At 34.1% G+C, this 9204-nt stretch overlaps 1 protein-coding gene across 6 annotated transcripts in view; it reads right to left on the minus strand.

Moving 5' to 3' along the window:
* Positions 1-9204, minus strand: part of Sik2 (salt inducible kinase 2) — a 119941-nt gene that overhangs the window by 49539 nt on the left and 61198 nt on the right. Inside the window, exon 3 of one of the 6 annotated variants that reach the window (XM_015489904.2) lies at positions 1390-1555. The exons of 4 other annotated variants lie outside the window; for them this stretch is intronic. The gene's annotated coding sequence lies outside the window, so the exon portion shown is untranslated. Of the gene's footprint in view, positions 1-1389; positions 1556-5399; positions 5443-9204 lie in introns of those variants that run through there. One more of the 6 variants, XM_048796045.1, reaches the window with a different exon arrangement.

A 9204-nucleotide genomic window follows, 5' to 3' on the forward strand; every position in this document is an offset into this window, starting at 1 on the left:
GTTTTTTTTTTTTTTTTTTTGGTACTGGGGATTTTGAACTCAGGGGCATTCGACCACTGAGCCACATCCCTAGCCAAAGATATTTTATTTTAGAGACAGAGTCTCAATGAGGTGCTTATTAGCACCTTGCTTTTTGCTGAGGCTGACTTTGAACTCACAATCCTCCTGCCTCAGCCTCCCAAGCCTCAGGGATTATAGGAGTGTACCCTTGTACCCAGCTTGGTTCTTAATATTAACATAAATTATTAGTTTTATCCTACAGTAAACATAAAACAGTTTCAAAATAGCTGTACAAATAGTACTACTAACAATGAAGTTGCTGGATAAAATTTAAAAGTTAATATTTCTTTATAGTTCTTTTTATCTTGAACTTTATTATTGTAGAACATGGAGTTGGAAGAGCTACCTGTGTGTGGTGTGAAGCCAACGTGACATAAGACAGGTGTGTTTGCTTTCAAATATTAGGAATTACTTTTCTCTCTCTTCTTTAACCCTATTTTTTGAATAATACTGGATGCTTCACATAATGCCAAAATTAAAACCGTAATAAGATTTACACTAAGTTTTGCTGCCATCCCTGTCCCCTTCCTCTCTAAGTAACTTTTTAAAATTAGTTTTTGGTTTACCCTTTCTGTATTTCACTTTATGTGAGAAAATCTATTTATAATTGTATTTTTCCCACTTCATATATAAAAAATATTTATTCTATAAATTCTGCAGCAGAACACTGAAATCTTCAACATTCCTTTATAGGATTAGAGATATATTTTGATGTTTAATATAATGGTGCTAAAAATGAAGGGTTCAAATTGTCAAGCTTGCTAACTATGGGACCTTGAGCAAATTCCTCGACTTCCTGAATCCTCCATTTGCTAATCCCCAAATGGGGATAACAATAGTATCTGCGACCCACAGTTAAGCAAAGATTGAATTTTAAAAGTCCGAATAAAAAACAAAGCCTTGGCATAGTACCTGAGACATAAAAGTGCTCAAAAATCTTAGCTACTGCTTCAGTTATGATTATTACTGTTGCTATTAACCTGAGAGGTTGACTCAGGCTACCTTCCTTTCCTAACTTCCTTTTCTACCCATCAGTCCCTTTGATACAGTTTCTATGTTTCACACCCCACTGAAATTCCTTTCAAGTCACTCAATAACTCCCCCTAGGGTAAAGCCATTATCCTTTTTCAATTCTCATTTTTTATGACTTTCAATTACATCTAACACTTAACTGGTCTCCAAAATAAACACCTCTCCCTATTGATTCTGTGTTTACCTGGTCTTTCTCCATCTTCTTCACTAATTGGCTCATTTCCCTACATGAAAGTATCATAGTCTAGTTTGGGGCCTTTCCCTTTGTTTTTCCAGATTCCTCCCCTAAACCATTACCTTTGTGTTGATAACCTTTGATGTGCTTTATTCTTCTGGACAATTATAATTCTTTTTCATAATCTTGTCATTTAGTTCCTATCTCAGGGATGCCTCTTAGTCTCTCAGTTGAGATATGTCTTAACTGTGTGTCCTGGGATCTTCCATACACAGATATATTGAGAATCTAGTGAAAATTATACACATATACAAATGAACATTACAATTTGTATGCAATTTCAAAAGTGTATAAAAATCTTAGGTTTAATATTGGCTTAAGAAACTCTGTCTTCTGTCCTCTGTTCATTACCAAGAATTTTAATAAAAATAATCTCTAGATTTGCCAAGTCCATTTGCCCTTTCAACATTCACTTGATATCAGATATCTAAACAAATTTTCTTTTTACCACAACAGTATCAAGACTGAGCTCATTACAATCACTTAACCTCAAAAATTCAAATTTCTCACCAACTTCTAAATTACTGAAGGCCTAGTAAGTAGATTTCAAATTATACCGAATTGTTTTATATAAAGTATAATTAATCAATGTTTTCATTCTGCTTTTATTGATAAATCTAAATTCCATGGCATAGTGTCTGACACATAATAAATGCTCAATAAATGTTACCAACTATCATCATTGTCATCATTGTTTATGGCATCTCTTCCCTCAGGGATAGAGGCAATTTTCCCCACACTTAATCAAAGAAGTGGGAAAACTAACCTAGCTAAGTTCCCTCATGTTTTAGGGATATCAAAATCTTTGCATAACTACTATTAAACCTTATATTCTCCAGTCAGAAATTATCAGCATCCCTTAGAAGTGGAGCTGAATGGCAGTCCAAAAGATTAATAATTTTTGCAATTAAATATTTAATATTATGTTTAAAGGATTTAATATGTAGTTTCATCTATTTGTAATTTGGGAATAAACATGCTGATGCCAATTTAACGTTTGATTTTTAAAGTTTTTAAAAACTCAGATAACGAAATCCTGGTCAGAGGTTCCAAACTCACTAATTTGTGAAGACCTTGCATTCTTAATTTCTAAATTTAAAGAAAAGTGTTTTCAGGAATTGGTACACTATGAATCCTGAAGCTCCAGCAAGGCAATCAAAACTGGTTCATCTGTGCTTTTCAAAATATTTTGAAAATCTATTGTTTTTAATTCCTATATCCAGATCTCTACATATCTTTTTCTCTAGTAGTTCTTTCCTCTAATTGGTACAAAAGTGTCATGTGAAACAAAACACTTCTTATTTGTAGATCACAATTCTTTGACATAGCTTACGCTGGTTCTTGCCAAGCAGTATTGAATATAATAACTAAGAATGGAAAGTCCATAAAATAAAATAAAACCCTGAAAAAGTTTTTAGCATATTAATATATGCACCATCTGACATGTAAACACTAGCAGAGGATTAATTAGGTGCCTAATCTGTATTGATATAATAGGACAATCTGGTTGTTTTAATTTTATATATTAGATTATAAATTATAAAATCAAATTATATTAAACTTTTAACCTTGAGACACATTTGTGAATATGAAACTACAGATTATAAAACATTTTGCTTTATTCTGTTTGTTTTTGTAAGCACATAATCATTTCAAATTGTGTGTTTGAAGAAAATTAAGGAAATTGTTGCTTGTGGTATACTCTAGCAATTTAATTGTGCTTTCAGCAATTTCCCTACATTAGACTGTTCCCATCTGTTAGTCTCTGAATCAGTTCTTCAAGCTATGTGGAACTACTGAAACAAATCATGTTTTTCTGAGAAGTAAAATGAGTTTTTAGCTACATAGTTTAAATTTGTAAAGGTTATTTACAATTGACTTCCATGACTATATGTTCAAGTGTTCAGTAACAAAAAAAAAAAAACAATAAATACAGTCAAACTTTTAAAAAATTATTTATAATCCTTTCATAGAAGCTGAGAGGTTGTAATATAGTACATGATGTTAGTAACAGATACACAGCAAACATACATATATATTTAACATATAAATACACAAATATTTATATATTTTACCTAGGGATATTCTAAAATGTAATAGAAGTAAATGAGCTGGACAAGCCTAATTTTAAATCCTGGCTCTGTTTCTCACTGCTGTGTGACCTTGGGCAAATTATTTAGTCCTGGATTACTCTTGATTTTCTCAGTAATCAACTCCCAAGTTTTGTTCTTACTAAGAGTCATGCCTCAAATTGCTCTGCTTGTGAACCGCAACTTTATGTTAAATAACCCTTGGAAGGGGTTTTATTTCCATACCTGTTGTGTAAGAATATCATGTCCTCAGAATCTAACAAGATAGTTACCACACAAACATACATTATGGGAAAACTAAAGCTTCCAATTTTGAAATACTTAATAGGGCAAACTGAGGCTTATAAAGATAAACATGTACAAAAGACATGATTTTTTGGCTAAGTTTTCATTTGGGGTCTTTGAAAACCCCAAATCACTTAAGTTACATTATGAGCAATGGGCACAGTAGTATAGGGCTCCTTAGGGCCCTCAACTGTGCCGTCTTCAGGAGTACAGTGCTTTCTCCCTTATGGAATTGAATTAAGGAAGAAAGAAGTTCATAGAAAACTATGAATTTAAAGAGTAAGAGTCATTCATGTATTTATTAGTTCAACAAATATTTGAATGCCTTTGTGTCACGTGGCACTTTCTCCTCATGATACTTCTACCTCAGTGGAGAAAAAGATAATAAATAAGTAGACAAAAATGATAACTTCAGGGTACAATAAATGCCAGAGAAATAGTGTAATCAACTGAAAATTACCTGAAAGAGGCCACTCTAGATAGGATGATCACGAGATGCTTCTCTGAGAAGGTACTATTTCCACAGAGAAGAAAAGCACCCTAGGATAAGATGTAGCATGCTCATGAAACCAAAAGGAGACCAATGAGGAGAAAGCACCAAGAGCAAGAAAGCAGTAAGGCATATGATGAAACAGAATCTGAAAAAGTCATCAAACTCAGCAAAATTTATAGGCATAAGGAGGAATTCTGGATTTTAAAACATTGTTAAACCAGTTAAGGGTTTTAAGTAGGTAAGGAACCTGATGAAATTTACCTTTTAAAAGCACTTAAAAATAATCTGAAACTGTGAACTCCTTATTATAAGCTGTACAGCTCCAAAAGTTAAATTAAAAAAAAAAACATAAGCACTTTTATTGGAATAGTCATAACAGCTGATGTGGGAGCCATAAGGAAATAAAATTCAATTTCTAAGCAAACAAATTTATAATTCATATGAGAAAAGAAGGTTAAATAGTAAAAACTTTAATTGCCACTTCAAGACAATCACAGAAGAAATGTCATTAAACAATACTGGCTTGTAGACAAGATGAGATATTGTCTGAAACACTTTAAACTCTCTCAATATGATTTCAGAACAATAGCTGGGTTTTCTTACTGATTTTATGTAGTCATGTTTCATAGTCCCAGAACTGTTTTTTAGGCAGTGATTTTCTTCTTTTGAATAATGTCAACCGAATAGCCTGGGAAAATGCCCAAATTCATATTTCATCCTTCCACATGATGATGATGATGTCATCTTGATGGTATTAAATATTCCAGACAATCCCCCAAATAGGTATTTTTCAGTCTACTTATTTTTGTCATCTCTACAAGACCACAAAGTCTGCTGAGTTATTTCTGAGTAATGATTCTGACTGGACTGATAAATGAGTCATTCTAAACTGAACTACTGATGTTGTGTGCTATTTACTTAATTTATGGTAGTGTTATAATAATATTTATAAATGCAATCTGGTCACACTCCTAACACGTTCTTTACACAGATAAATACATCCAGATAGCTGTTTTGATATGCAATTATTTCTTAAGAAGGAAATAAATGTAGTCTAAACATTAGGGTTTAACAAATCATGCAATTTTTAGGAATTGGGATTCAAATGTCAAATGTGGAGAGAAATGTCTAACTTGGAGAATAAAATACTAATTATAGAAGTAGATTTGTTAATTTTAACATTTTGCTTTCTGCGTAAACATACTAAAAATATTTACATTTTTGGCAAATTCTTGAGATCCAACTCATTGTCATATTCACTCATAAAGAACAATATATGCCTCTCTTTTTCACTGAGTTTTTCAGGTGAATCCAAAGAATCCAGCCACACTGGATTTTTTTTCATTCAGAAATGGCTACTGGGCACTCAGCCACATCAAAGTTTACGGCAGCACAATTCACAATAGCTAAATTGTGGAACCAACCTAGATGCCCTTCAGTAAGTGAATGGATAAAGAAAATGTGGTATATATATATACAATGGAATATTACTCAGCATTAAAAGAGAATAAAATCATGTCATTGCAGGAAAATGGATGGAGTTGGACAATATAATGATAGGTGAAGTAAGCCAATCCCCAAAACCAAATGCTGAATTTTTTCTCTGATATAAGGATGCTAATACATAATGGGGATGATGAGGGGAGCATGGGAGGAATAGGCAAACTTTAGATAGGACAAAGGGGATGGAGAGGGCATGGGGGTAGGAAAGACGGTGGAATAAGATGGACATTACCCTAAGTACATGTATGAAGACACGAATGGTGTGACTCTACTTGTGTACAACCAGAGATATGAAAAATTGTGCTATATATGTGTACTATGAATTGAAATGCATTCTGCTGCCATGTATAACAAATTAGAATAATAAAAAAAATGGATACTGGGTACCCAAAAGTATGAATTAAACTGTGTTAAGCAGGAACCATTTTTCAATGAAGCTCTTGTAATAAAGTTAGTTGAAGAGTAAATCAAGGTTCTTGGACAAACAAATTTATGAAAATCAGTTCTTTAGTTTATTAACCCATTGCCTGACTGTGATGCATGCTTACTGAGGTCCTACACAGGAAAAAACAATGACAATGTTAAGTTACTTGTCAAAGAGGAAAAATACAATAGTGAAAGGGAAGGGTCAGGTGGAAAAAATAAGATTCTAACCAGTTGCTCAACCATTTAGAAATAAAAGAAGACAGGTAATTCAGTGACAAACACATTGTAATGCTGGAATATTTTTGTGGTGGATTACAATTCCCATTTTTTTCACTTCCTTCCCATACCTGATTTTCCTATACTCTTTGTCATAAGACTTTGCAATATCTCCCAGTAGAACAAGTGGTGTACAATTCTTTTTTTTTTTTTTAATTTTTTATTGTGGGTTGTTCAAAACATTACAAATTTCTTGACATATCATATTCCACACTTTGATTCAAGTGGGTTATGAACTCCCACCTTCACCCCATACACAGATTGCAGAATCACATCAGTTACACATCCATTGATTTACATATTGCCATACTAGTGTCTGTTGTGCTCCGCTGCCTTTCCCATCCTCCCCCCTCCCCCCTCCCCATACAATTCTTGTCTTTGGTCTTGGTCATGGGGAATATGTGAAGTTTGCTTTGATCTCTTGTTTCTACAATCTACCATGAGAAGAGTATGCTCAGAATGAGAGATGAAGCACAGATCTGAACCCAATCTGTAGCCCAAAGCAGAACCACACCAGTGACCCACACACAAGAAGTACTTGTTGATGAAAACCACTGAATTTGGGGGACTGCTGTGTAACAGTATCACAATGTAACAATGACTAGTACAGTTTTCAATATTGGAAAAAAGAAATATGCTTAGATACAAAACTCACAATTTGTACTAAGAAATCTTTTGAACATTTGCCACACAATTTGTAATTGTGATATTTTGTGTTCTTTAACTATTACACATATATTTTATCATTTTTACATATCTGAATGACATTTTTAGATAACATCATCAAGTGGCCTTGAAGAATATTTGCTTGGAATCTGCTCCTGTGGACTATATTAATTATTGACTCCATTATAGAAGATGATGTAGAAAAGAGTAGTTGGAATTTTCCCCTCAAAATGAGGTCCTTTGAGCACTTTTTTCAAGCCAGTTTACTCATAGCCTCCTGTTTATTTCTAGGTTCAGTGCTGGGAAGGGGGCACAACTAATTAGGCAGGTTCTGGAGAATGAATTATCGTTCCATTCCAGAAGCAAAGGAAGATAAAAGACATAGAGGGGTTACTTATGGCTAACTCCTAAGTCATGGGAGTAATTATAAAAGCTTCCAGACAACATTGGCTAATGTTAAAAACACTGGGGCTCTCTTCTCAGTTCTTGGGAAGATAATTTAATCTTTATAGCCTTCAGTTTCTAGATATATATAATCAGTATAACCTCTAAGGTTGCCTTTTGATTCAGTATTAATACTCCAATGGATATCAGCTTTGTATAAAATGTGACTTCAAATTCCCCCTTAGTTCATTTTTTTAAATACTTTTTTTAGTTGTAGATGGACACAATATCTTTATTGTATTTATTTATTTTTTAATGTGTGCTGAGAATAGAACCCAATGCCTCATACCTGGGAGGCAAGTGCTCAACCTCGGAGCCACAACCCCAACCCCCCTCCTTAGTTTGTTTTTACCTCATTTCTTCCCTATAATTTCTAGTTCAAAAATTCTTAGAGCATTTATTTTAAGACTAGAGAGAAGTTAGATATATTGTGACAATAGTTTTGACTTCTTTTTTTCCAGCAATGAGGCTGAAAGGCCAGAATTCTGAGTAGAAAATGATTGACAGCTAGAAGACAGAAGACAACAGGTCAAATCTAAGAAGCCCACAGGAAAGATGAAAGGTAAATGGTTCCATTTTGGACAGTAGCTAGGGATTTAAGACAGGCAGCAGAGCCTGTGCCTCCACATAAGGTAGCATCAGAAACCAAGATTCAACATTTCCCAAAACAATTAGTAGTATACCAAGAGTGTGTAGAGGGACAGAAATACAACCCAATGACAGAAGGATAAGAGACCCTGGAACCCTGTAGCTATTTAACAAAAGTCTTTTTAATGGCAGAAAAAGAAACTGGCCTGCTGATCCTAAGAACTTAGTGATGATGACCCTGAGTAACAGGGGAACAGGTATAGTCTTGAGCAAGGTTTTCTTTTGTGGCCTTTAAAAGATTAATGTTCAGTAAAAGGACATGACTTCATAGAGCTGGGTCTGCAGATCTGACTCTTACATTGAATGGTATCTCCAGGTGGTTTAAGTGGTTAGTCTTGTGCCACACCGTGGTTAACCAGGAAAGAGATTAGCATGGGTTTTTAATCATTACTCTTAAGAAAACCAAACACACTATTACTGTATACTGCTGACAAGTAAAAGTTTAAGATAAAGCACCCTAAGACACCATTTGGTATCTTTCCATAAATTTTGTTAAAGCCAGAGTTTAAGCTAACTGTGGTGGAATCAACAGAGTTTAGTATATGTCTCACCCTGTGTGCTTAGCTCAAAGCTCCAGTTCTAGCAAAATTAGAACATGGCTATGGACTTGAAAGCCATCAAAACCCAAAAGGGTCTACAAAGAAACTGCTAGAGTTAATAAATGAATTCAGCAAAGTGGCAGGATATAAAATCAACACGCATAAATCAAAGGCATCCCTGTATATCAGCAACAAAACTTCTGAAATGGAAATGAGGAAAACCACTCCATTCACAATATCCTCAAAGAAAATAAGATACTTGGGAATCAACCTAACAAAAGCGGTGAAAGATTTATACAATGAAAACTACAGAACCCTAAAGAGAGAAATAGAAGAAGATCTTAGAAGATGGAAAAATGTACCCTGTTCATGGATAGGCAGAACTAACATCATCAAAATGGAGATATTACCCAAAGTTCTCTACAGGTTTAATGCGATGCCAACCAAAATCCCAACGGCATTTCTTGTAGAAATAGAGAAAGCAATCATGAAATTCATATGGAAAAA

This window comes from Marmota marmota, unplaced genomic scaffold (assembly GCF_001458135.2).
Source record: "Marmota marmota marmota unplaced genomic scaffold, marMar, whole genome shotgun sequence".
Classification (NCBI taxonomy): domain Eukaryota; kingdom Metazoa; phylum Chordata; class Mammalia; order Rodentia; family Sciuridae; genus Marmota; species Marmota marmota.